This window comes from Rhinoraja longicauda, chromosome 28, assembly GCF_053455715.1.
Source record: "Rhinoraja longicauda isolate Sanriku21f chromosome 28, sRhiLon1.1, whole genome shotgun sequence".
NCBI lineage: Eukaryota > Metazoa > Chordata > Chondrichthyes > Rajiformes > Arhynchobatidae > Rhinoraja > Rhinoraja longicauda.
In genome coordinates, this window is record NC_135980.1 from 3,088,463 (window position 1) to 3,115,428 (window position 26,966).

The window sequence follows — 26,966 nt, forward strand, 5'->3', positions numbered from 1 at the left end:
CTCTGCAGATCCTCTCAAGCTCTGTCAGGTTGGATGGGGAGCGTCGATGCACAGCTATTTTCAGGTCCCTCCAGAGATGTTCGATCGGGTTCAAGTCCAGGCTCTGGCTGGGCCACTCAAGGACATTCACAAACTTCTCACAAAGCCACTCCTGCGTTGTCTGGGCTGTGTGCTTAGGGTCATTGTCCTGTTGGAAAGTGAACCTCCGCCCCAGTCTGAGGTCCAGAACGCTCTGGAGCAGGTTTTCATCAAGGATCTCTCTGTACTTTGCTCCGTTCATCTTTCCCTCGATCCTGACTAGTCTCCCAGTTCCTGCCGCTGAAAGACATCCCCACAGCAGAATGCTGCCACCACCATGTTTCACCGTAGGTATGGTATTGGCCAGGTGATGAGCGGTGCCGCTTGGCATTCAGGCCAAAGAGTTCAATCTTGGTTTCATCAGACCAGAGAATCTTGTTTCTCATGGCCTGAGAATCTTTTAGGTGCCTTTTGGCAAACTCCAAGCGGGCTGTCATGTGCCTTTTACTGAGGAGTGGCTTCCGTCTGGCCACTCTACCCTAAAGGCCTGATTGGTGGAGTGCTGCAGATATAGTTGTCCTTCTGGAAGATTCTCCCATCTCCACAGAGGAACTCTGTAGCTCTGTCAGAGTGACCACCAGGTTCTTGGTCACCTCCCTGACCAATGCCCTTCACCCCCGATTGCTCAGTTTGGCCGGGTGGCCAACTCTACGAAGAGTCCTGGTGGTTCCGAAGTTTTTCCATTTAAGAATGAAGGAGGCCACTGTGCTCTTCTGGACCTGCAATGCTGCAGAAATTGTTTTATACCCTTCCCCAGATCTGGGTCTCGACACAATCTTGTCTCGGAGGTCTACGACCAATCCTTCGTCTTCATGGCTTGGTTTTTGTTCTGACGTGCACTGTCAACTGTGGGACCTTATGGGCTTTCCAAATCATATCCAATCAATTTAATTTACCACTGGTGGACTCCAATCAAGTTGTAGAAACATCTCGAGGATAATCAATGGAAACAGGATGAACATAAGCTCAAATTTGAGTGTCAGAACAAAGAGTCTGAATACTTATGTAAATGTGATATTTCAGTTATTAATTTTTAATTAGTCTGCAAAAATTTCTAAACACCAGTTTTCACTTTTTTATTATGGGGTATTGTGTGTAGATTGATGATAAAAAAAATGAATTTAATCAATTTTTAAATAAGGCTGTAACGTAACAAAACATGGAAAAAGTGAAGGGGTCTGAATACTTTCTGAATGCACTGTATGTAGTAACCTAAAACTAGGGAATTCAATGTTCACACCATTGAGTTGTAAGTCTATTTAGACCTCTTAAGGATAGCGGAGTGAGGGGGTATGGGGAGAAGGCAGGAACGGGGTACTGATTGAGAGTGATCAGCCATGATCGCATTGAATGGCGGTGCTGGCTCGAAGGGCTGAATGGCCTACTCCTGCACCTATTGTCTATTGTCTATTGTCTACCCAAACGGACTATGAGGTGCTGTTCCGCCAGTTTGCGTGTGGCATTACTCTGGCAATGGAGGAGGCCCAGGACAGGGAGGTCAGAAAGGTCAGTATGGGATTGAGAATGGTTGGCTTCCTACAAAGTTTATTTCCCCCGCTGATATAATCAGGCCTCACTTCTTCTCAAAAAACACACTCAGGCGGTTGATAAAATTAGTCATGATCCGAAGTGCTCTTCGAAGCAGAACTAAAGGTGAGACGTGGACTTTTTAACAGAAGATTGTCACAGCTTGAGAGGGTGAAGACGGCTGTGTGTGTTCACTTGATAATGTCACACTCAAAGAGGGCCTTGAAAGCTGAAAATTAGGCAACTCCGAAAGAGTGGGCAAAAATCTTTGACAATAACTACCAGGCAGTGCGACCCTTCCAATTAACTGCAGTATCCTGTCACCAGGCGCTAACGTGGTGTTCGTAATGGAGCTTCCGTCTTTAAGTCAGGAAGTTTTAAATTTAACCCCCAATGCAGGATGTAATCTAGGCCAGTAACTTCAATCCAGCACTGAGCGTTGTACGATCAGAAGTGCCACCTTTTCAGATGAGATGTGTAGGAAGGAACTGCAGATGCTTGTTCAAACCAAAAATAGACACAAAATGCTGGAGTAACTCAGTGGCACAGGCAGCACCTCTGGAGATAAAGAATGGGTGACGTTTCGGGTCGAGACCCCTCTTCAGCCAAGATGTTAGACAAAAGAATTTAAGTGATTTAAAAAAAAAAAATCACATGGCACTGTTTAAAGTGGCAAGTTGTAATTGGCATGAACGTAACCCACAGTTATCAACAACAAAAATAAATAGATTTTCTACGTTTAAAATCAGAAACCAGGGTGGCACAATGGTGTAGTGGTAGAGTTACTGCCTTAAAGTGCCAGAGACTGTGTGGATTTAGTATGTTCTCCCTGTGACCCAAGTTCATGAGTTCTTAAGTTATCGGAGCAGAATTAGGCCATTCGGCCCATCAACTCTACTCCACCATTCAATCGTGGCCGATCTATCTTTCCCTTTCAAACTCATTCTCCTACCTTCTCCCAATAACTCCTGACACCCATACTAATCAAGAATCTATCTATCTCTGCCTTAGAAATATCCATTGACTTGGCCTCCACAGCCTTGTGTGGCAAAGAATTCCACAGATTCACCACCCTAACCAGAGGTGAGCCTCAGAATTAAAGGACTTTCTTTTAGGAAGGAGATGAGGAACAATTTCTCTAGTCTGAGGGTGGTGAATCTGTGGGATTCATTGCCGCAGATGGCTGTGGGCCTTTACGGGCTCCACCCATCCTTGATCATCTGTTTCCGGTTCAGCGTTGTTCTGGCTTTTTCTTACCTCCAGTTCTCTCCTCTCTATTTTCAGTCTGAAGAAGGGTTCCAACCCGAAACGTCACCTGTCCTTTTCCTCCAGTGGTGCAGCGGTAGAGTTGCTGCCTTACAGCTCCAGATATCCAGGTTCGATCCTGACTACGGGTGCCGTCTGTACGGAGTTTGTACATTCTTCCTGTGACCGCGTGGGTTTTCTCCGGGTGCTCCGGTTTCCTCCCGCACCCCGAAAACGTACAGGTTTGAAGGTTAATTGGCTTCCTCCCACACTCCAAAGACTGGTTTGTAGGTTAATTGGCTTTGTAAAGATTGTAAATTGTCCCTAGTGTGTAGGATAGTGTTAGTGCATGGAGATCACTGGTTGGCACAGACTCGGTGGGCCGAATGGCCTGTTTCCACGCTGCATCTCTAAATCAAAGTAAACTAAAGTGTGGAGGACAGTTCCCTTTAAGCTCTGACACCTAGCCTTCTCCACCTAGGGTTAAGGTAAGCAGTGAGAAGAATGTTAAATAAGGTAGAATTAGGTCTTGAGGAGCTCCAATTCTCGAGGACTGCTATTGAGGGAGTGCAGTGTAAGTTCACCCGGTTAGTTCCCGGGATGGCGGGACTGACATGAAAGAATGGGTGGACTGGTCTTGTATTCACTGGAATTTAGGATGAGAGGGGATCTCATAGAAACATATAAAATTCTTAAGGGATTGGACAGGATAGATACAGGAAAAATGTTCCCCATGTTGGGGGAGTCCAGAACCAGGGGTCACAGTTTAAGAGTAAGGGATAGGCCATTTAGGACTGCGATGAGCAAAAAACCTTTTCACCCAGATCTGTGGAATTCTCTGCCACAGAAGGCAGTGGAGGCCAATTCACTGGATGTTTTCAAGAGAGAGTTACATTTAGCTCTTAGGGCTAATGGAATCAAGGGATATGGCGAGAAAGCAGGAACAGGGTGCTGATTTTAGATGATCAGCCATGATCATATTGAATGGCGGTGCTGGCTCGAAGGGCTGAATGGCCGACTCCTGCACCTATTTTCTATGTTTCTATGTTTCTGGGACCGCTTCAAATGAGTGTAAAAGAATGAAAGTAAACCATGTGAATGACTCAGTGGAACCTGATGACTAGAACTTTATTGTTACCTTATTGCTGGTGTTAGCGTGGTGTTAGCTTGGTGTTAGCGTGGTGTTAGCGTGGTGTTAGCGTGGTGTTGGCGTGGTGTTGGTGTGGCGTTAGCGTGGTGTTAGCGTGGTGTTAGCGTGGTGTGAGCGTGGTGTTGGCGTGGTGTTAGCATGGTGTTAGCGTGGTGTTAGCGTGGTGTTAGTGTGGTGTTAGTGTGGTGTTGGCGTGGTGTTTTGCATGGTGTTAGCGTGATGTTAGCTTGGTGTTAGCGTGGTGTTAGCTCTCTCACTTATGCTTTTTGAGAAAACTAAAAATCTTTAATACCAATTCCAGAACAGGGTGCTGTATGTACGGAGTTTGTACGTTCTCCCTGTGACCACATGGGTTTTCTCCAGGTGTTCTGGTTTCCTCCCACATGCCAAAGACTTAAAGGATTGTGGGTTAATAGGGTTCTGTAAATTGTAAATTGTTCCTGGTGTGTAGGATCGCTGGTCGGAGCGGACTCGGTGGGCTGAAGGGACTGTTTCCACGTTGTATCTCAAGAATCTAAAGTCAAAATTCTAAAGGAGATCAGGTTTACTTCTTATTTGAAATATAAAAGAAATAACAGTTTTTTTCTACTTCATAATCCATGCCAACCATTGATCACTAGTTCTATGTTATGATTGAAATAATTTGAGCCTGTTTCTTTTGCCCAAAAGGGCCCTGTGAATTGTTTCACTAATACTGTCTGTACGGAGTTTGTACGTTCTCCCTGTGACTGCGTGGGTTTCCTCTGGGTGCATCGGGTTCCTTCCACACTCCAAATTATGTCACTAATAATGCAGAGTGGCACAGTGGTGCAGCCGGTAAAGTCACTGACTCACAACGCCAGAGACCTGGGTTTGATCTTGACCTCGGGTGCTATCTGTGTGGAGTTTGCATGTTCTCCCCGTGATCATGTGGGTTTCCGCCAAGTGCTCCGGCTTTCTCCCCACATCTCAAAGACGTGCGGGTTTGTAGGTTAACTGTCCTTTTTTTAGATTCAGAGATACAGCGCGGAAACAGGCCCTTCGGCCCACCGAGTCCGCGCTGCCCAGCGATCCCCGCACATTAACATTATCCTACACCCACTAGGGACAATTTTTACATTTACCTAGTCAATTAACCTGCATACCTGTACGTCTTTGGAGTGTGGGAGGAAACCGAAGATCTCGGAGAAAACCCACGCAGGTCACGGGGAGAACGTACAAACTCCGTACAGATAGCGCCCGTAGTCAGGATCGAACCTGAGTCTCCGGCGCTGCATTCGCTGTAAGGCAGCAACTCTACCGCTGCACCACCGTGCCGCCCTGTTTAACTTCCCCCCAGTGTGTAGGGAGTGGGTGAGAAATTGGGGATAACATTTCGGATCGAGACCCATTCCTTTTCTGAGCTTAGCAAAGGACAGGGCATTTGTTTCAACGTGTCAAGTGCATCGATTCACAAGGCCCTTTTGGGCAAAAAGAAACAGACTCAAATTATGTAACTCATAACATAGAACTAGTGATCAATGGTTGGCATGGACTCGGTAGGCCAAAGAGCCTTTTCCCATGCTGTATCTCTAAAAAATACTCCAATCATGTTGTCCATTTATTGTCTATCCCTGATTTCACCTGAATTGTGTAAATCACCATATTGTGGCGGTCCAACACAATATCATCGCAATGTAACTGCAATCACTGCAACAAAGAAGGACCTGGTGTTGGAGGGGGGGTGTGGGTGTGAGGGGGTGTGGGGGGTGTGGGGGGTGTGAGGGGGTGTGGGGGGTGTGAGGGGGTGAGGTGGGTGTGGGGGGTGGTGAGGTGGTGGTGCCGAGAACAAAGAGGGACCATTGGGGACTATATTGAACACTTCATAACTGTCGGCGTCCTCTAATTTCTGCATACCTTGTGAATTGTAAGCAAAACAAAGAATTTCACTCTGACATGTCTCATAATGATACATGTGATAATAAGGCATCAATCCATCACTCAGTGTAGATAAGACCATGTAGGGCAGAATGGTTTCTGCAGCAATGTCAGTTTTATAACTATTTTATACTTCGGATTTATTTAGCCGACTGGTTTTAAATTCCCCAGCTGCCGTGTTGAAATTCAGCCTCTAGACTCCATGCCTCTGTAATAAAGCAAATTAACCCCTTTGATGCCGTACCCACATGCGGCTGTCCTTATCTTGAATGGGTACACATTATTTCAACAACACGATCATTTTATTTCCAATCATTTGCAACAGATAAGTGGAACAATCAGCTTAGTTCTAGTTGATGCCTGATGCACGGGTGGCACGGTGGCGCCAGGGCCGTTTTTACAGCATTATGGGCCCCCGGGGAAAGCAGTGTACTAGGGCCCCTACCATTACTCTCCCCCACCCCCCTTTCCCTACCAGCCCCCCCCTGTCGTGCCGGCGAAAAGCACATACCGAAAAGCACTTAGCGATGGACTTAGGGTGCTACATTGTTGCGAAAAGCACTTACAGATCGCTGTGAGAAGCATTTAGTGACCGAAAATGTTGCGAAAAAAGCACTTATTGAACCTACATTTTTAAAGTAGTATTTATTTATTGCAAGTCACTTAACATACACAGATCAGCATGGGGCCCCTATGCTCGTGGGCCCCCGGGCAAGTGCCCATCAGGCCCATGCGTTAAGACGGCCCTGGGTGGCGCAGCGGCAGAGATGTTGCCTCACAGCGCCAGGGACCCGGGTTCGATCCTGACTATGGATGCTGTCTGTACGGAGTTTATATGTTCTCCCTGTGACTGCATAGGTTTCCTCCGGGTGCTCCGGTTTCCTCCCACACTCCAAAGACGTGCAGGCTTATAGATTAATTGGCTTCAATTAAAATTGTACATAATGCCCAGTGTGTAGGATAGTGTTAGTGTACGGGGTGATGGCTGGTCGGTAAGGACTCGGTGGGCCAAAGGGCCTGGATCCACTCTGTATCTCTAAAGTCTAAAGTAAAGTCCAAAGTCTAAATTGCCCATCTACGCTCATTTAGGTTCAGGCTGGCAATTATTTGTTCTCCTCCAGGTCATGCACCATCTGGCTGTGGAAATATATCGCAGGCTGTTCATCGACACTGGGCCCAAGTCCTGGAGTTCACATCCTAACAGCGCTGTGGGAATGCCTTCTCCGGAACACCTGCAGCAGTTCAAGAAGGTGGCCCAGCACCATCTTCTCAAGCGCAATTAGGGGTGGACAAAGAATGCTAGGCTTGGCAGTGACATCCATGCCCAAGGGACATGCCTCTGCTTACACCACCACCACCACTACATAGCAACCCCATCTGCCATCGCTATCCAGTTACTTCATTAAAACATAAGGGAAGAGAGAGAGAGAGAGAGAGAGAGAGGAGAGAGAGAGAGAGAGAGAGAGAGAGAGAGAGAGAGAGAGAGAGAGAGAGAGAGAGAGAGAGAGAGAGAGGGGGGGAGGGGGAGAGGGAGAGGGAGAGGGAGAGGGAGAGGGAGAGGGAGAGGGAGAGGGAGAGGGAGAGGGAGAGGGAGAGGGAGAGGGAGAGGGAGAGGGAGAGGGAGAGGGAGAGGGAGAGGGAGAGGGAGAGGGAGAGGGAGAGGGAGAGGGAGAGGGGGAGAGAGGAGAAAGACAAAGAGAGTGACAGATAAAGAAGAGAGATGAGAGAGAGAGACACAGGCAGACAGACAGATAGACAGAAAGTGAGGATTAGAGAAAGGAGAAAGGGAGAGAAGCTGTTGACTGGACCAGACAGAGTTGGATATGAACGTAGAACGTTGCAGTCGGCGGTAATTGTTTCATAAGTACGCCATCCGTTCTTCATTCATTAAACTTATGTCCGCTTCTGCCAGAAGGAAAATGTAGCTCATTGCTCACTCGAAAAAAGGTCAAGAAAATACTCGGGTTCATTTTGTTTATTTCTAGTGGGGAATGGCCCATTCTACAAAAATATGGCTTTGCCATTATTCATTTTCAAGCACAACCATTCATTCATTAATGAACGTGGTTAACTCCTGTCATCTTTTGGCCATCTGTTTCTTTGCTCTTACAAACCTCGCTGCTACATTCCTGGCTGAGAGACAAGAGCCTCTGGAGATCTTGCTGACCTAACCCGTGCCTCCTTCTGAAGCCTTTACCCCATGGCACGATTTTCCAGAGGTCATTGGATTTTAACTCTTATTAACAAGGCATGAACATTGTAGGGAGAACGTCATGCTGCTTCTTCTTGTACATGTTTAGTTTAGTTTAGAGATACAGCGCAGGAACAGGCCCTTCGGCCCACCGAATCTGCAACCACCAGCGATCTCCGCACACTAGCACTATTCTACACTCTCGGGACCATTTGCAATCTTTATAGAAGCCAATTAATCTACAAACCTGTAGGTTTAGGTTTAGAGATACAGCACGGAAACAGGCCCTTCGGCCCACCGAGTCCGCGCCGACCAGCGATCCCCGCACACTAACACTATCCTACACATTAGCGACAATTCACCACCTTTACCAATTAGCCAAGAAGCCAATTGACCTACAAACCTGTGTATCTTTGGAATGTGGGAGGAAACCGATCCCGGAGAAAACCCACGGGGTCAAGGGGGAGAAAGTACAAACTCCGTACAGGCAAGCACCCATAGCCAGGATCGAACCCGGGTCTAAGGCACTGTAAGCGCTGTAAGGCAGCAAACTCTACCGCTGCACCATCGTGCTGCCCATTTCTTAGGAGGCTTTGATTATTGCTTCCATTGCAAGTCCCCTTAACAATCCAATACCCTTTTGGAAAGTAAATGTAACTCCCAAGATTTCACCCTGAAACCTGTGTCAGCTGCAGCATGTTAGTTGGAGATCAGTGGTTTTCTCGGTCACGGTCAAACAAAGCTTTATGGTGTCACATACATCAGGTGGCCACGTCAGACTGCGATCCGTACGTTTCCTGTTTAGGATTCTTGAATTCATAGTTAATGCAACGAAAAGGAAAATCTGAACGCTTATTATTGGCCTCCCAGATATACAAGTGAAGCTATAAGTCAAAATGATTAATCCCATGTTCATAGGACTTGAGGAACTGCCAAACTCAATCTGGCTTATTTATTCTTTCATCGGATGTAGGCTTCACTAGTTAGCGTAGAATTTATCGTCTGTCCCTAATTGCTTCCTGAGCTAGTGGATCAGTTCAGAGCGTGGTTAGGAGTCTCTTCGTAGGTAGACCTGCAGTCATGTTTAAGTATATAGGCTTGGCGCAGCGGTAGAGTTGCTGCCTTAATGCGCCAAAGACTACGCTGCCTCAGTAGAGCAGGCAAAATAATAAAAGATCCATCCCACCCCGGCCACCGTCTGTTTGTTCATCTGCCCTCTGGTCGACGTTTCAGGTCGATCAAATCCCGAACAAACAGACTTAAGAACAGTTTTTACCCCAGGGCCATACGAGAACTGAACACTACCTTTGCACTAGGCAACACCGTTAAAAAATCTTGTACTTAATATAATTGTATTTAATTGTATTTATGTATTTATTTGTTTTTGCATTTATTGCATATATGTTTGTACGCACCGTCAGGATTGGCTATTTTTTAATTTCGTTGTACTCGTTGCAATGACAATAAATGAATATTATTATTATTATTATTATTATACCTAGTACGATCCTAACTCCTAGAGCTGTCTGTACGGAGTTTGTACGTTCTCCCTGCGCCCTGCGTGGGTTTTCTCCAGGTGCAGTTTCCTCCCACATTCCATAGACGTGCAGGTTTGTAGGTTAATTAGCTTCTGTAAAGATCGACTCTTGTGTGTGGGATAGAACATAGTGTACGGATGATCGATGGTCGGTGCAGACTTGGTGGGCTCAGGGGCTGGATTTCAGGCTGTATCTCTAAAAATAAAAAGAATCTCCCCCCAAGAATAACGATGGAAGTTCAGCTTTAGTGTGTGAATTAAGTGTTGATCACCAGAGTATATGTGAGTATATACTGGTATATATGGTTGTTAGTATATACTCACCATAGACTCTGGAGGACAACACTTAATGGCATAATATGGTGAGTATATACTAATTGATCAACACAGTATACACTTACCATATATTCATACACCGATCAGTCAAAATATTATGACCACTGACAGGCGAAGTGAATAACATTGGTTATCTTGTTACAATGGCACCTGTCAAGGGGTGGGATATATTAGGCAGCAAGTGAACAGTCAGTTATTGAAGTTGATGTGTTGGATGCAGGAGAAATGGGCAGGAGTAAAGACCTGAGCGTCTTTGACAAGGGCCAAATTGTTATGGTCAGACGACTGGGTCAGAGCATCTCTGAAATGGCAAGGCTTGTGGGGTGCTCCCGGTCAGCAGTGGTGAGTACCGACCGACAGTGGTCCGAGGAGGGACAAACCACAAACTGGCGACGGGGTGTTGGGCGCCCAAGGCTCATCGATGCGCGAGGGCAACGAAGGCTATCCCGTCTGGTCCGAACCGACAGAAGGTCTACTGTGGCACAAATCACAGAAAAGTTTAATGGTGGTCACGAGAGGAATGTGTCACAATACACAGTGCATCGCACCCTGCTGCGTATGTGGCTGCACACGGAGGACCAACAGCATATTAGGCAGGTGGTCATAATGTTTTGGCTGATCAGGTCATAATGTTTTGGCTGATCGGTGTATATTCAAGTCCTGAATCTACTTTCAGTGTGTATTTGCCAGATTTCCTGAATGACCATTACAGCAAAATGCAGCACATATTTAGTGCAGCAAAAGACAATGTGCAGGACAGTGGTGCAGCAGTAGCGTTGCTGCCTCAGAGTGCCACAGATCCAGGTTCGATCCTGACTACGGGCATTGTCTGTACCGAGTTTGTACATTCCCCCCGTGACCTGTGTAGGTTTTCTCCAGGAGCTTAATTTCCTCCCACACTCCAAAGCCATACTGGTTTGTAGGCTAATTGGCTTGATAAAATTGTAAATTGTCCCTAGTCTGTAGGATAGTGTTAGTGCACGAGGATCGCTGGTCGGCGCAGGCTGAAGGGCCTGTTTCCGCGCTCTATCTCTAAACTAAACTAAACTAAACTAAACCAAGAATGAACTCCATTTCTATGGCAAATATATTTTATCTCAATGAATCGAAAACCTGTGAGTCAGGAAGGAAAAACAGCACAAAATAGCACAGCGTGCAGCAGTACAGTCATTCCACGGAAACGGGAAACTTGAAACAAAATCAGACAATCATGGAGTTACCCGTCAAGTCAGGCAGCATCTGTGGAGACAGTTTTCTGTTGTCCCTTCCACAGAAATACAAACACCATTGGCAGATGTTTAAGCAAATGCAGAGATGTGGAAAGGATTAGCCCACCTCTTCCATTCTACAAGTTCACAAGTTATAGGAGTAGAATGAGGCCATTCGGCCCATCACGTCTACTCCGCCATTCAATCATGGCTGATCTCTGCCTCCTAATCCCATTTTCCTGCCTTTTCCCCATAACCCTTGACACCCGTTCTAATCAAGGATTTATCTATCTCTGCCTTAAAAATATCCACTGACTTGGCCTCCACAGCCCTCTGTGGCAATGAGTTCCACAGATTAACTGCCCTCTGACTAAAGAGGTTCCTCCTCACCTCCTTTCTAAAAGAGCGCCCTTTAATTCTGAGGCTGTGACTTCTGGTCCTGGACTCTCCCACCAATGGAAACATCCTCTCCACATCCACTCTATCTGTGCCTTTCATTATTCTCTAAGTTTCAATGAGGTCCCCCCTCGACCTTCTAAACTATTCCCACTTCTCCTCACTCCTGTCGGGCAGAAGGTACAGAGTACAACACCAGGCTCTGGAACAGCATCTTCCCCTCTGTTATCAGGCTTCTGAGTGGTCTTCCCATCAGTTAGGCTACTGTCCGATTCACCTCTACCTTGTTACAGACATTGGACTTTGTTTAGATACATTGTGGAAACAGGCCCTTCGGTCCATCGAGTCCATGCCGACCAATGATCACCCATACATTAGTTCTATCTTACACACTAGGGACAATTTATAGAGGCCAATTAACCTACAAATCTGTAAGTCTTTGGCGTGTTGGGGAAAACCAGAGCACCCGGAGGAAACCCACATGATCACCGGGAGAACGTACAAACTCCGGGCAGACAGCACCCGTAGTCAGGATCGAACCCGGGTCTCTGGCGCTGTTAGGCAGCAGCAATTCTACCGCTGCACCACCGTGCCATTAGGAATGGGAGGATTTCAGTGTGCGCCGTAAAACCGCGTCCCTGCTCACCGCGGACGCCCGCCCCGCACACGCCTTTCATGGTGAAACCTCGTTCTACTTCATAATGAGCAAATTCCGTCTCCGTGCTGTATCTCCAAGCCAAACTAAGAAAAAAACTAAAACACATTTAAAAAATCTCATTTTCCTCTCCACTTTGTACCGAGTGGCCAAAGGTTTATATCGACACCCCCTGGTCCTTGATCCATCTGCTAATCAGAATAGCCGGTGTGATCTTGTCCACCTCTGTCAAATCTCCCTTCAATCTTCTTTGCCCCCTCGGTGAACACCCCCAGCTTCTCCCGTCCAAGGTGGGAGGCAAAATCCCTCCACGCCCTAATCATTCTCATGAAAACCGCTTCATCAGAGCCGTGGCATGCGGTTATTTGGATTTCCGTGCTGTCTCGTGCCCACAAAGGCTCAACGCAAGCAAACATGTGAAGCAGTGGACCAAATTAGACTACAGACTCTGCCTGCACTCATTAAACTCACAAGTGCACGCTCCAGAAATTGATCTGTAAATTGTATCAACATGGCGGCATGGTGGCGCAGCGGTACAGCTACTGCCTTTACAGCGCCAGAGACCAGGGTTCGATCCTGAGTACAGAGTTCGTACATTCTCCCCGTGACCTGCCTGGGTTTTCTCCAAAATCTTCGGTTTCCTCCCACTCTCGAAGTACGTCCAGGTTTATAGATCTTTTATAGATAGGGTCATCACGACGGCCCAGAAAATCATCGGCTGCTCACTGCCCTCCCTGGAGCACCTGTTCAGCCTACGCTGCCTCAGTAGAGCAGGCAAAATAATAAAAGATCCATCCCACCCCCGGCCACCGTCTGTTTGTTCATCTGCCCTCTGGTCGACGTTTCAAGTCGATCAAATCCCGAACAAACAGACTTAAGAACAGTTTTTACCCCAGGGCCATACGAGAACTGAACACTACCTTGCACTAGGCAACACCGTTAAAAAATCGGTCATATAATTGTATTTAATTGTATTTATGTATTTATTTGTTTTTGCATTTATTGCATATATGTTTGTACGCACCGTCAGGATTGGCTATTTTTTAATTTCGTTGTACTCGTTGCAATGACAATAAATGAATATTATTATTATTAATAGGCTGGGTATAAATGTAAATTGTCCCCAGTGTGGGAAGGATAGTGCTAGTGTGCGGGGATCGCTGGTCGGTGCGGACTCGGTGGGCTGAAGGGCCTGTTTCCGCGCTGTAATTCTAAACTAAACTAAAGTAAATAATATTGACTAGAGTGAGTATTATGACTGGTGAAACAACTCCTCATATTCCGCTGGGTAGCTGACAACCCAATGGAATGATTTCTCCAAGTTCAGGTTCTACCCCCATCCTACCCTCTCTCTCTATTTTGCCTGCCCCCTAACGTCTAGTGCGTACAGACCTTCTCCCGTCATCTCCCATCACTGCATTCACTTTGTTCCTTTCTCTTCCTCCCTGCACTCACAGCGGCACAGTGGCACAGGGGTAGAGTTGCTGCCTCACAGTGCCGGAGACCCGGGTTCGATCCTGACCACGGGTGCTGTCTGCACGGAGTTTGTACATTCTCCCCGTGACCCGCGTGGGTTTTCTCCGGGTGCTCCGGTTTCTTCCCACATTCCAAAGACCTGCAGGTTTGTAGGTTAATTGGCTTGGAATCATTGTAAATTGTCCCTAGTGTGTAGGATAAATGGCTTTGGTAAGTTGTAAAACTGTCCCAAGTGTGTGTAAGTTAGTGCACGGGGTGATCGCTGCTCAGCGCGGACTCAGTGGGTCGAAGGGCCTGTTTCCTCGCTGTATCTCTAAAGTCTAAAAGCAAAGTATAGTGAGGGATGTGTGAGATAGGAAGGAAATGCAGATGCTGGTTTACACTGACGGCAGCTACAAAATGCTGGAGTAACTCAAAGGGGCAGGCAGCATTTCTGGATAGAAGGAATGGGTGACATTTTGGGTCAAGACCCTTCTTCAGACTGAGTGTCAGGGGAGAGGGAGACACAGAGGTATTGAAGGGGTAAGGGGTGAAGACAAGAAATCAAAGGGGCGAAATTCGAGGAAAACGTAGAGTAGAGCATTGTGATCTAGAGGGAGGTGACAACGAAGCATACAAAGATAAAATTCATTCTTAAGTACGGTCGGACTGGTCGGAGAACTAGGATGGGGGTGGGATGAAGAGAGAGGGAGAGCAAGGGTTACTTGAAGTTAGAGACGTCAATATTCATTCCGGATGTGTTAGTGGCTCTTTTGTATTCATGACTTCTTGAAGAGATGAGCCTGCAGCAACAGTCACATGCTCGCTACCCAACGAGTGTTTAATGCACATCTTCAATCGCCTCCCAAGTGAGTGGCTTTCTGGGCCATTTCAAAGGGCAATAAAGACTCCACCATTTGGCAGCCATTCTGGAATCACATAAGAGGCCGATTTGTTTAAGAACAGAAAGTAATTTTCCTGAGGGGCATCAGTGAACAAAGTGGTATTTTTACGATAATCTGGTTATTTTACTGTTGCCGTTACTAATACCAGCTCTTCATGCTGTTTTTTATTTAATTGCTTAACTTTAAATTCTCCAGACACAACAGAAGGGTTTAAACATCTCGGATCAATAGTTCAGCCTTTTCGAAGCTAGTTGAATATATACTTTCCATTATTTTACCGCAGTACGCAGTGGCGCAGCTGGTAGAGTTGCTGCCTCACGGCGCCAGGGTTCAGTCCTGACCTCTGGTGCTGTCTGTGTGGAGTTTGCACGTTCTCCCAGTGACCATGTGGGTTTCCTCCAGGTGCTCTGGTTTCCTCCCACAGTGGTTGTGAATGGCATAAGTGAATTGAATAGCAGTAGAATTTAGTTTAGAGATACAGCGCGGAAACAGGCCCTTTGGCCCACCGGGTCTGCGCCGACCAGCGATCCCCCGCACACTAACACTATCCCACACACGCTAGGGACAATTCTTACATTTACCAAGCCAATTAACCGACAAACCTGTACTTCTTTGAAGTGTGAGAGGAAACCAAAGGTCTCAGAGAAAACCCATCCAGGTCACGGGGAGAACGTATAAACTTCGTACAGACAGCACCCGTGGTCGGGATCGAACCCGGGTCTCCGGCGCTGCATTCGCTGTAAGGCAGCAACTCTACCGCTGCGCCACCATGCCGCCCCAGATGGGCTGAATGGCCTAATTCTGCTCTTAGAATTTATGAATTTATGAACTATTGAGATACAGCGTGGAAACAGGCCCTTCGACCCACTGAGTCTAGGGGGGTATGGGGAGAAGGCAGGAACGGGGTACTGATTGAGAATGATCAGCCATGATCACATTGAATCGCAGTGCTGGCTCGAAGGGTCAAATGGCCTCCTCATGCACCTATTGTCTATTGTGTACATCGACCATCGATTAACCATTGAACCTTTGTGGGTTAATTGGCCCTATTGTGTTGGCAGTGGATGAGAAATGTGGAATAACATAGTACTAGAGCAAATGGGCGATCGATGGTGAACATGGACTCAGTGGGCCAAAACACCTGCTTCCATGATGTCTCTCATTAGTTCATATGTTTGTAAATTCTGGGAGCAGGAAAAAGGAAATTCGACCCATCAACTCTACTCCACCATTCAATCATGGCTGATTTATCATTCTATCTCACACCCCATTCTCCTGCCATCTCCCACAACCCCTGACACACTTACTAATCAAGAATCTGTCAATCTCAAAAGGCAGCCAGCATCATCAGAGACTCACACCACCCCTGGGCACACACTCATTTCACCACTACCATCGGGAACAAGGTACAGGAGCCTGAAAACTGTAATGTCCAGGTTCAGGAACAACTTCTTCCCTACAGCCATCAGGCTATTGAACACCACAACCTCCAATAGGCTCTGAACTACATAGACTATTATTATTATTAGTATTATTATTATTATTGCACTACTATTGTTTGTTTTTTGTGTGTACGGATGTGTGCGTGTGTGTGTATGTGTATATAGTATAAGAAAATAACTGCAGATGCTGGTACAAATCAAAGGTATTTATTCACAAAATGCTGGAGTAACTCAGCAGGTCGGGCAGCATCTCAGGAGAGAAGGAATGGGTGATGTTTCGGGTCGAGGCCCTTCTTCAGACTGATATATATATATATATATATATATATATATATATATATATATAATATATATTTATATATATATATAAAAGTATATGTGTGTACTTGTGAGTATGTGTATATATACTCACTGAACTTTTTTTTCTCTCTCTCGTTTATTATATTGTTTACAGTGTACTATGTTTACATATTCTGTTGTGCTGCAGCAAGTAAGAATTTCATTGTTCTATCTGGGACACATGACAATAAAACACTCTTGGCTCTTGACTCTCTTGATCTCCACCCTAAAGAGATCCGTTGATGGCCTCCACAGCGTTATGTGGCAAAGTATTCCACATATTCACCACCCTCTGATTAAAGAAATTCCTTCCCCATCTCCTTTCTAAAGGCACGTCCTTTTATTCTCTGGTCCGAGACTCTCCCGCTAATGGAAGCTACACATCCCCTGTAGCCAGGCCTTTCACTACACTTGCTCACAACCGCACGTAACTCAGTTAATAACAAGTTTGCTGATTTTAGGAGCAGTCCAAACTTCAGACAGTTTCTTCCAGCCTTTGGAAGCTGTTCAAAGTCTCCATTATCCATTATCCAGCTGGCTATCAGTGGGAGTAACTGCTAGGTGCTACCTGAAGGCCCCATCAACTGTTCACACCATCAACGTGTGAGAGAATGCTCCAAGCTCCATGGAGTCCTGACCGCCAGAACTTGGAAACTTCAAGGAGTTTGTAGATTATTTTTGCTCCATCTATTTATACTGTCCATCCCAGAGAGCAGGGGAAACCACTTCGACAAGCATACATCCATTGCATTTTCATAGTTTCCCTCTACATCTGAATCCTTCCTGATTCAGGAACAGTTTCTTCCGAGCTGTTATCAGACACCCGAACCATCCTAGCACAACGGGCAGTGGTAGAGTTGCTGCCTTACAGCGAATGCAGCGCCAGAGACCCGGGTTCGATCCCGACTATGGGTGCTGTCTGTAGTTTGTACGTTCTCCCCGTGACCTGCGGGGGTTTTCTCCGAGATCTTCGGTTTCCTCCCACACTCCAAAGATGTACAGGTATGTAGGTTAATTGGCTTGGCAAATGTAAACATTGTTGCTAGCGGGTGGATATTGTTAATGTGCGGGGATCACTGGTCGGCGCGGACCCGGTGGGCCGAAGGGCCTGTTTCCGCACTGTATCTCTAAACTAAACTAAACTAAACTAAACTAAACTAAACTAAACTAAACTAAACTAAACTAAACTAAACTAAACTAAACTAAACTAAACTAAACTAAACTAAACTAAACTAAACTAAACTAAACTAAACTAAACTAAACAAGAGAGCAGTCCTGAACTAGCATCTACCTCATTACCTCAGACTATCTTTGATCGTGTTTACCTTCCACTAAACGTTATTCCCTCATTACGTATCTGTACACTGTGAATGGGTCTATTGTAATCATGTATTGTCTTTCCGCTGACTGATTAGCATGCAGCAGAAGCTTTTCACTGTACCTCGTTACACGTGACAAGTGACTAAAGTAAACCATGTGTAGTTAGTTCATTCTTGTCAAGTGTAGAAAGATGCACGTTGTACCTTTGTATGCACGCTGATTTACGCTGTGCCCGTAAGCGAGGGGGAAGCTTGTCCCGGGGACCGGGAATCGGAGAGGAGGTGGAGGGAGTCAGAGACGGCAAGCGGCCCGGTGAGGAACCGGGGGGTCTTACCTTCACAATGCCCTTGAGCTCGGCTGTGGGAGACATATCCCCCCCCCCCTGGGGAACGAGGGCTGAAGAGGTGTGTGGGAAGTTACTGCAGATGCTGATTAAACCAAAGACAGACACAAAATGCTGAGGTGTCTCAGCGGGACAGGCAGCACCTCTGGAGAGAAGGAATGGGTGACGTTTCGGGTCGAGTCTGAAGAGGGGTCTCGACCAGAAACGTCACCTATGCCCTTTCTCCAGAAGGGGCCGGGCGAGGGCCGGGCGGGGAGAGGGACGACGGTTCGCAGGACGGTGGGAATGAAGGCGACGGCTGCAATGGGGCCTTTAAGGCCAGCTACAGCTGGGACTGTAAAATGGAGCCAAAATGGTGCCTCGTGCATGTGGACTCGGTGCGCTGGTCTGCACATTCTGTCCTGACTGGGGAGATTGTGCTCATGCACGGGGATAGTTTAGTTTAGTTCAGTTTAGAGACACAGTGCAGAACAAGACCTTCAGCCACCGAGTCCGCGCCGACCAACAATTCCCTGCACATTAACACCACGCTACACACACTGGGGACAAAGACGTACAGGTGTGTGTGTAGCGTGGTGTTAATGTGTGGGGATCGTTGGTTGGCACGGACCCGGTGGGCCGAAGGGCGTGCAGCGTAGGTTTACTAGGTTAATTCCCGGAATGGCGGGACTGTCATATGTTGAAAGACTGGAGCGACTAGGCTTGTATACACTGGAATTTAGAAGGATGAGAGGAGATCTTATCAAAACGTATAAGATTATTAAGGGGTGGGACACGTTAGAGGCAGGAAACATGTTCCCAATGTTGGGGGAGTCCAGAACAAGGGGCCACAATTTTAGAATAAGGGGTAGGCCATTTAGAACTGAGATGAGGAAAAACTTTTTCAGTCAGAGAGTTGTAAATCTGTGGAATTCTCTGCCTCAGAAGGCAATGGAGGCCAATTCTCTGAATGCATTCAAGAGAGAGCTAGATAGAGCTCTTAAGGATAGCGGAGTCAGGGGGTATGGGGAGAAGGCAGGAACGGGGGTACTGATTGAGAATGATCAGCCATGATCACATTGAATGGCGGTGCTGGCTCGAAGGGCCGAATGGCCTCCTCCTGCACCTATTGTCTATTGTCTATTGTCTATTGTCTATTGTTTCCGCGCTGTATCTCTAAATTAAACTAAACTAAACCGCACAAGAACATGGATAATCCAATAGACGTGGCAAAGGGTTGAATGCACCCCTGGATGTCATCTCCAATGACAACTTTTAATGAGGAACTCGGTGATTCCCTGTGGCACTGATTCCCTTGTAGCCTGGAGAACCATCGGAACATTAGTTTTCTACATTGTAACGGTGTCTTTCCTTTAATAAGTGATAGGAGCAGACTTAGGCATATGCTGGTTTAACTCAATCCCTGAACCCCATAACCCTGATACTCATAATAACCACAAATCTGTCTATCTCTGCTTTAAAGATATCCGTTGACTTGGCCTCCACAGCCTTCTGTGGCACAGAACGTCACAGATTCACCACCCTCTGACTAAACAAATTCCTTTTTATCTCCTTCCGAGGTTCTCTCTCTAATGGAAACATCTTCTCCACGTCCACTCTTTCCAGTCCTTTCACTACTCGGTGAGTTTCAATGAGGTCCCCCCTCATTCCCTTTCCAGCGAGTGCAGGCCCAGTGCTAACACTCATCATGTGTTAACTCCCCGGACATCAGTCTGAAGAAGGGTCTCGACCCGAAACGTCACCCATTCCTTCTCTCCCGTGATGCTGCCTGACCTGCTGAGTTACTCCAGCATTTTATGATACACTCATTCCTGTGATCATTCTCGTCAACCTCCTCTGGACCCTCTCTGTTGCCAGCACATCCTTCCTCAGACACGGGGCCCAGACTTGCCCACGATACTCCAAATAATGATCACACTGCTCCGAATGTGCTATCAACAGAGAACTCCTTGTGGATCACTGTGTGCTGCAGACACTTAGCCATGGAAGCTTTTTGGTGCAGCTTGGCAGCTGTTGTACATGCATCCTCCCAGTGCTCAGGGATGGAGCGGGTTAGCGGAAGGGACAGGGAAACCATCAGCAAATAACGGCCCGTCTCAGTTTGACACTTGAGGCACAACAGCTGTACATTTTGCCATCGGCCTTCCTTTGCATCTCCATCGGCAACGCACACACGATGTGAAGAAAGGAACAGTCTTGCGCTAATCTGGGGCCCTTCCTGAACCCTTCGGGATCTCCGTAACATGGTCCGCGGAAGAGGTGGCACGGTGGCACAGCGGAAGAGATGCAGCCTCACGGCACCAGAGACCCGGGTTCGATCCTGACTACGGGTGCTGTCTATATGGAGTTTGTACGTTCTCCCCGTGACCCGCGTGGGCTTTCTCCGGGTGCTCTGGTTTCCTCCCACACTCCAAAGACGTACAGATTTATAGGTTAATTGGCTTCTGTAAATTGTCCCTAGTGTGTAGGATAGAACTGGTGTACGGGTGATCGCTGGTCGACCCGGACTCGGTGGGTCGAAGAGCCTGTTTCCACGCTGTAACTCTAAACTAAACTCTAAACCCAGCACTCCTTCAGTTTTCAGTAATTCAATGATACTCTGTTGTCACATGTACCTCAGCACAGTGAAATGTTTGTTTTACACACAACCCGGTAAAAGCATGGAGCAGACATCACCTAGGCTGCAAACAAGCGTTGCCACAGTTTGGCGCTGAGAAATTAAACAAAGGTTCACCGAGCTGTCCTATCTACTGCCTGCCCCCGCACACTGCAGCAGCCCGCACCCCCCCCCCCCCCAGGCCAGGTCCCTCTTCATTCTCTCTCCCCCCCATCCCCCCACCCCACCCCCCCCCTCCACCCACGGTGTCACGGCAGTGCTGAAATAAACTAACCTAAACGAAACAAAACTAAACAATCGCCCTTTCACGCCAGTTCTATATTACCCCACTCCCTCATCCACTCCATTCAATTGGGTGTCAGAGGTTATGGGGAGAAGGCAGGAGAATGGGGGTGAGGAGTGAGAGATAGATCAACCATGGTATCGCAAAATGCTGGAGTAACTCAGCGAGTCAGGCAGCATCTCTGGAGAGAAGGAATGGGTGACGTTTCGGGTCGGGACCCTTCTTCACACATCAGTCTGAAGAAGGGTCTCGACCCGAAAGGTCACCCATTCCTTCTCTCCAGTGATGCTGCCTGACCCCAGGGCCGTCTTAACGCATGGGCCTGATGGGCACTTGCCCGGGGGCCCCATGCTGATCTGTGTATGTTAAGTGACTTGCAATAAATAAATACTACTTTAAAAATGTAAGTTCAATAAGTGCTTTTTTCGCAACATTTTCAGTGCTTCTCACAGCGATCTGTAAGTGCTTTTCGCAACAATGTAGCACCCTAAGTCCATCGCTAAGTGCTTTTCGGTAAGTGCTTTTCGCCGGCACGACAGGGGGGGGCTGGTAGGGAAAGGGGGTGGGGGAGAGTAACGGTAGGGGCCCCAGTACACTGCTTTGCCCGGGGGGCCCATAATGCTGTAAAAACGGCCCTGCCTGACCCGCTGAGTTACTCCAGCATTTTGTGACACCTTCGATTTGTACCAGCGTCTGCAGTTATTTTCCTACCCGATAGATCAGCTGTGATGAGGAGGGAGAGATAGATCACAAGATCAGCCATGATTGAATGGCAGAGTAGACTTGGCAGAGGCCCCCCTTTCGTTCTCGGCGGCACGTGCATCAGCCTGGAGTTTTCTGATCAAGTCCCTGGCTGATGGGTGAATTTGCAACCCAAAGACATAAAGGAAAGATTGCTATGAAGTAACCTGACACTGTGTGCTGGATGATGCACAATTTCATAAAGACATTGTAATGTAGCACCCAATATTCAGTCTGATGAGGATGGAATCTATTACTGACACACAGCGTACCATGACTCATTAGATAGTGAGATGCAGTTGCCGACGAGACTAATAATGAGAACAATTTCAATGATATGGAGATGTGAAATATAAGTTATTGTGAGCTATGTGTAAGCTTAGCCTAAGTGTGATAAGTTTACCAATGTCGATTAGGCATTAAATAAATAATGTAGGATGATAAATAAACGCTCTTTTAATACAACAAAGTCTAATGAGCTGCGAGTTAAAGTTTCATTCCTGTTCAATTGGCAAATTTAAATGGGTTTGTTAATCTCAGACTGGGATGAGGTTTTTAGTAGTGGCTGTTTCTCCGTGACAAAATGAGACTGCTGTCAGCACAGAACGCAATTCAATCAGCGCTTGATCACCACGCGTTTATCGAGTCCACAACCAATTTAGATCTGAAGAAGGGTCTCGACCCGAAAAGTTCACCCATCCATTCTCTCAGGAGATGCTGCCTGTCCCGCTGAGTTACTCCAGCATTTTGTGTCTTCAGTTTAGTTTGGCTTAGTTTAGAGATACAGAGCGGGAAACAGTCCCTTCGGCCCATCGAGTCCATGCCGACCAGCGATCACCCTTTACTAGCACTATCCTACACACCAGGGATAATTTACAATTTTACCGATCAACCTACAAACACGCACGTCTTTGGAATGTGGGGCGGAGACTAGAGCACCTGGAGAAAACCCACGCGGTCACGGGGAGAACGTACAAACTCCGTACAGGCAGCACCCGTAGTCAGGATCGAAGCCGGGGTCTCTGGCGCTGTAAGGCAGTAACTCTACCGCTGCGCCAATGTGCCGCCCTTATGTATGAACATTGAATTCTCCAATGTTTGCTCGCTAACTTCCAAACGACCCCCCACCTCTGCTTTTCACTGTGCCCTTACGTGGATGTGCACCCACTGACTGGAGTATGGGGGAGAAAGCTGGAACAAAAAGGGTGGGGGGTGGGACAAAACCTAACAAGTGAGAGGTGAACACAAGGTGCTGGAGTAACTCAGCAGGGTCAGGCAACATCTCTGGAGAACGTGGACAGGTGAGGGTTTCTGGAAGAAGGCTGAAGAAGAGTCTCGACCTGAAGCGTCACCTATCCAATTTACAACTGTAACAAGCCAATTAACCTGCAAACCTGCACGTCTTTGGAGTGTGGGAGGAAACCAAAGATCTCGGTGAAAACCCAGCAGGTCACGGGGAGAACGTACAAACTCCGTACGGACAGCACCCATAGTCAGGATCAAACCCGGGTCTCCGGCGCTGTAAGGCAGCAACTCTACTGCTGTGCCACCGCTATGCCACCATTATGCCACCATGCCATAAACTAACCGCTCATTCTAGGGTTGCAAGAGAGCAGCCAAACAAGGACAGTCCTGCCGCAGACTAACTGATGGCAAATTATCTCCGCGTGTAACTGATGTACCGTCCATGACTGTCTGTGCAAGCTCTGAACGTCGTGTATATTTACTGAAGCTGAAGAAACAATATTACCCTGAACCTTTGTTCTGAGCTATTGGTTCCACTAACGGAGTCAGACTGAACACTGTAGCAGCGGCGTAAATCATACCTGCTTACGCTGGAACATTATTGTGATGATAAAGAGACAGTATGAACATAAACGATTACTCCACGGCCTGAGACGGCACATGGATTAACCGTTTAAATAATTTACATTGAATGGCTTCGAAAGCGGCACGGTGGCGCAGCGGTAGAGTTGCTGCCTTACAGCGCCAGAGACCCGGGTTCGATCCCGACTACGGGTGCTGTCTGTACGGAGTTTTTTACGTTCTCCCCTTGACCCGCGCGGGCTTTCTCCGAAATCTTCGCTCTCCTCCCACACTCCAAACACGTACAGGTTTGTAGGTCAATTAGCTTCGGTATCAATGTAAATTGTCCCTAGCATGTGTAGGATAGTGTCAGTGTGTGGGAATCGCTGGTCGGCGCGGACTCGGTGGGCCGAAGGGCCTGTTTCCATGCTGTATCTCTAAACTAAACTGAACGAAAGATGCTGCCACAACGTGAATCTCACCTGCAGGAAGTGAAGGAAATTAGTACGTGTAAATAATTAGAAGACTATTATTTATGAATGATGAGGGTGCAGATTTCTGGTCTAAGCAGTGATTGATTGAGATATGATGTAACATCCAGACAATAATGACTGCATCAGCCATTACTCAGCCTTTTTGTTTGCACCTACTGTAAGTCACTGGAATAAATGAAAAGAAAGGCGGACAATTATTTCATTACGGGTCAGGGATAATGATTAATTTTGCTGTACCTTTTTCAGATGTGTTTTGGATAACGATGATGCCAGGTGCAAGAGGGGGAGTGAAGCCAACCTTGCGATGAACATGTGTTGCTGTTTGTTTTCAGTGCATTGAGTGAAAGTCTATTTTGACTAACTAACGTATATGTAGACAATGCACATCTGTTTTGAATGAGGAACCGTAACCCAGTTGGCCTGCTCCTAACTCCGAAGCCTCAGCTGGTCCCTTGTACGAAGTCTTGTTTCTTTCATGTTGCATCCATAATCCACTCAAATTTTTCGTGTTGCCCGCATTTCAAACAAGGGTCACATGTGCTTCCTGTGACAATGTTCGACATCCCACATAGCAGTTTCAGTTTTAAAACCATGATTCCTCCCTTTCTCTCTCTCTCTCTCTCTCTCTCTCTTCTCTCTCTTCTCTCTCTCTCTCTCTCTCTCTCCTCTCCTCTCTCTCTCTCTCTCTCCTCTCTCTCTCTCTCTCTCTCCTCTCTCTCTCTCTCCTCTCTCTCTCTCTCTCTCTCTCTCTCTCTCTCTCTCTCTCTCTCTCTCTCTCTCTCTCTCTCTCTCTCTCTCTCTCTCTCTCTCCCTCTCTCTCTCTCTCTCTCTCTCTCTCTCTCTGTAGAGTTTCTGCCTTACAGCGCCGGAGACCCGGGTTCGATCCCGACTACGGGTGCTGTCTGTACAGAATTTGTGCATTCTCCCTGCGAATGTGTGGGTTTTCTACGGGTGCTCCAGTTTCCTCGCACACTCCAAAGGTGTGCAGGTTTGTAGGTTAATTGGCTTCGGCAAAAATCGTAAATATTCCCTGGTGTGTAGGATAGTGCAGGTGTATGGGGTGGTCACTGGCTGGTGCAGACTCAGTGGGCTGAAGGGCCTGTTTTTGTGCTGTAAAGTGTACAGTAACGTTGAAAGACGGGCAGGGCAAAGTGAAGGACGTTGATGAAACGGATTGGGCTGAATTGTGTTTATTTCGACGCAAGGATTACCTTGGGTAAAATAGATGAACCTATCCTTTCCTCCCACAGTCTAAAGACCTGCGGGGGTTTTAGGTTAATTGGAGACCCTTGTGTGTAGGATAGAACTAGTGTATGGGTAATCGCTGGTCAGTGGGCTCGATGGGCCACAGGGCCTGTTTCAGTGCTGTATCTCTAAACACTAGTTGACATCATTGTTGGATAATCTGGTAAAATGCTTAGATCTTGGTCCATCTTCATCATTGGGCGGCCACCGTGGCGCAGCGGTAGAGTTGTTGCCTTACGGCGCTTGCAGCGCCAGAGACCCGGGTTCGATCCCGACTACGGGTGCTGCCTGTACGGAGTTTGTACGTTCTCCCTGTGACCTGCGTGGGTTTTCTCCGAGATCTTCGGTTTCCTCCCACCCTCCAAAGACGTACTGGTTTGCAGGTTAATTGGCTTGGTGTATGTGTAAATTGTCCCTAGTGTGTGTAGGATAGTGTTAATGTGCGGAGATCGCTGGTCTGCGCGGACTCGGTGGGCCGAAGGGCCTGTTTCCGCGCTGTATCTCTAATCTAAACTAAAATAAAATCCAGACAAGGCCAGATGAGCCATTTCTTAACCATAGATTTCAGGAATCCTTCACCTACTGTTAACATTTAGCAACGTGCACTCAGGCAAATCAATGCAGTTTTGGAAGGTGATATATAAATGAAATTTCTATCTATGTTATGGGGTTTGAGGTGCCATTTTATTACATTAGGAACAGGACGGCTGGTGAGGTGACATCTCATTACCCTCACTGCTTTGATTATGATGAGGGAAATAAAGCAAAAGATAGATAGATAGATAGATAGATAGATAGATAGATAGATAGATAGATAGATAGATAGATAGATAGATAGATAGATAGATAGATAGATAGATAGATAGATAGATAGATAGATAGATAGATAGATAGATAGATAGATAGATAGATAGATAGATAGATAGATAGATAGATAGATAGATAGATAGATAGATAGATAGATAGATAGATAGATAGATAGATAGATAGATAGATAGATAGATAGATAGATAGATAGATAGATAGATAGATAGATAGATAGATAGATAGATAGATAGATAGATAGATAGATAGATAGATAGATAGATAGATAGATAGATAGATAGATAGATAGATAGATAGATAGATAGATAGATAGATAGATAGATAGATAGATAGATAGATAGATAGATAGATAGATAGATAGATAGATAGATAGATAGATAGATAGATAGATAGATAGATAGATAGATAGATAGATAGATAGATAGATAGATAGATAGATAGATAGATAGATAGATAGATAGATAGATAGATAGATAGATAGATAGATAGATAGATAGATAGATAGATAGATAGATAGATAGATAGATAGATAGATAGATAGATAGATAGATAGATAGATAGATAGATAGATAGATAGATAGATAGATAGATAGATAGATAGATAGATAGATAGATAGATAGATAGATAGATAGATAGATAGATAGATAGATAGATAGATAGATAGATAGATAGATAGATAGATAGATAGATAGATAGATAGATAGATAGATAGATAGATAGATAGATAGATAGATAGATAGATAGATAGATAGATAGATAGATAGATAGATAGATAGATAGATAGATAGATAGATAGATAGATAGATAGATAGATAGATAGATAGATAGATAGATAGATAGATAGATAGATAGATAGATAGATAGATAGATAGATAGATAGATAGATAGATAGATAGATAGATAGATAGATAGATAGATAGATAGATAGATA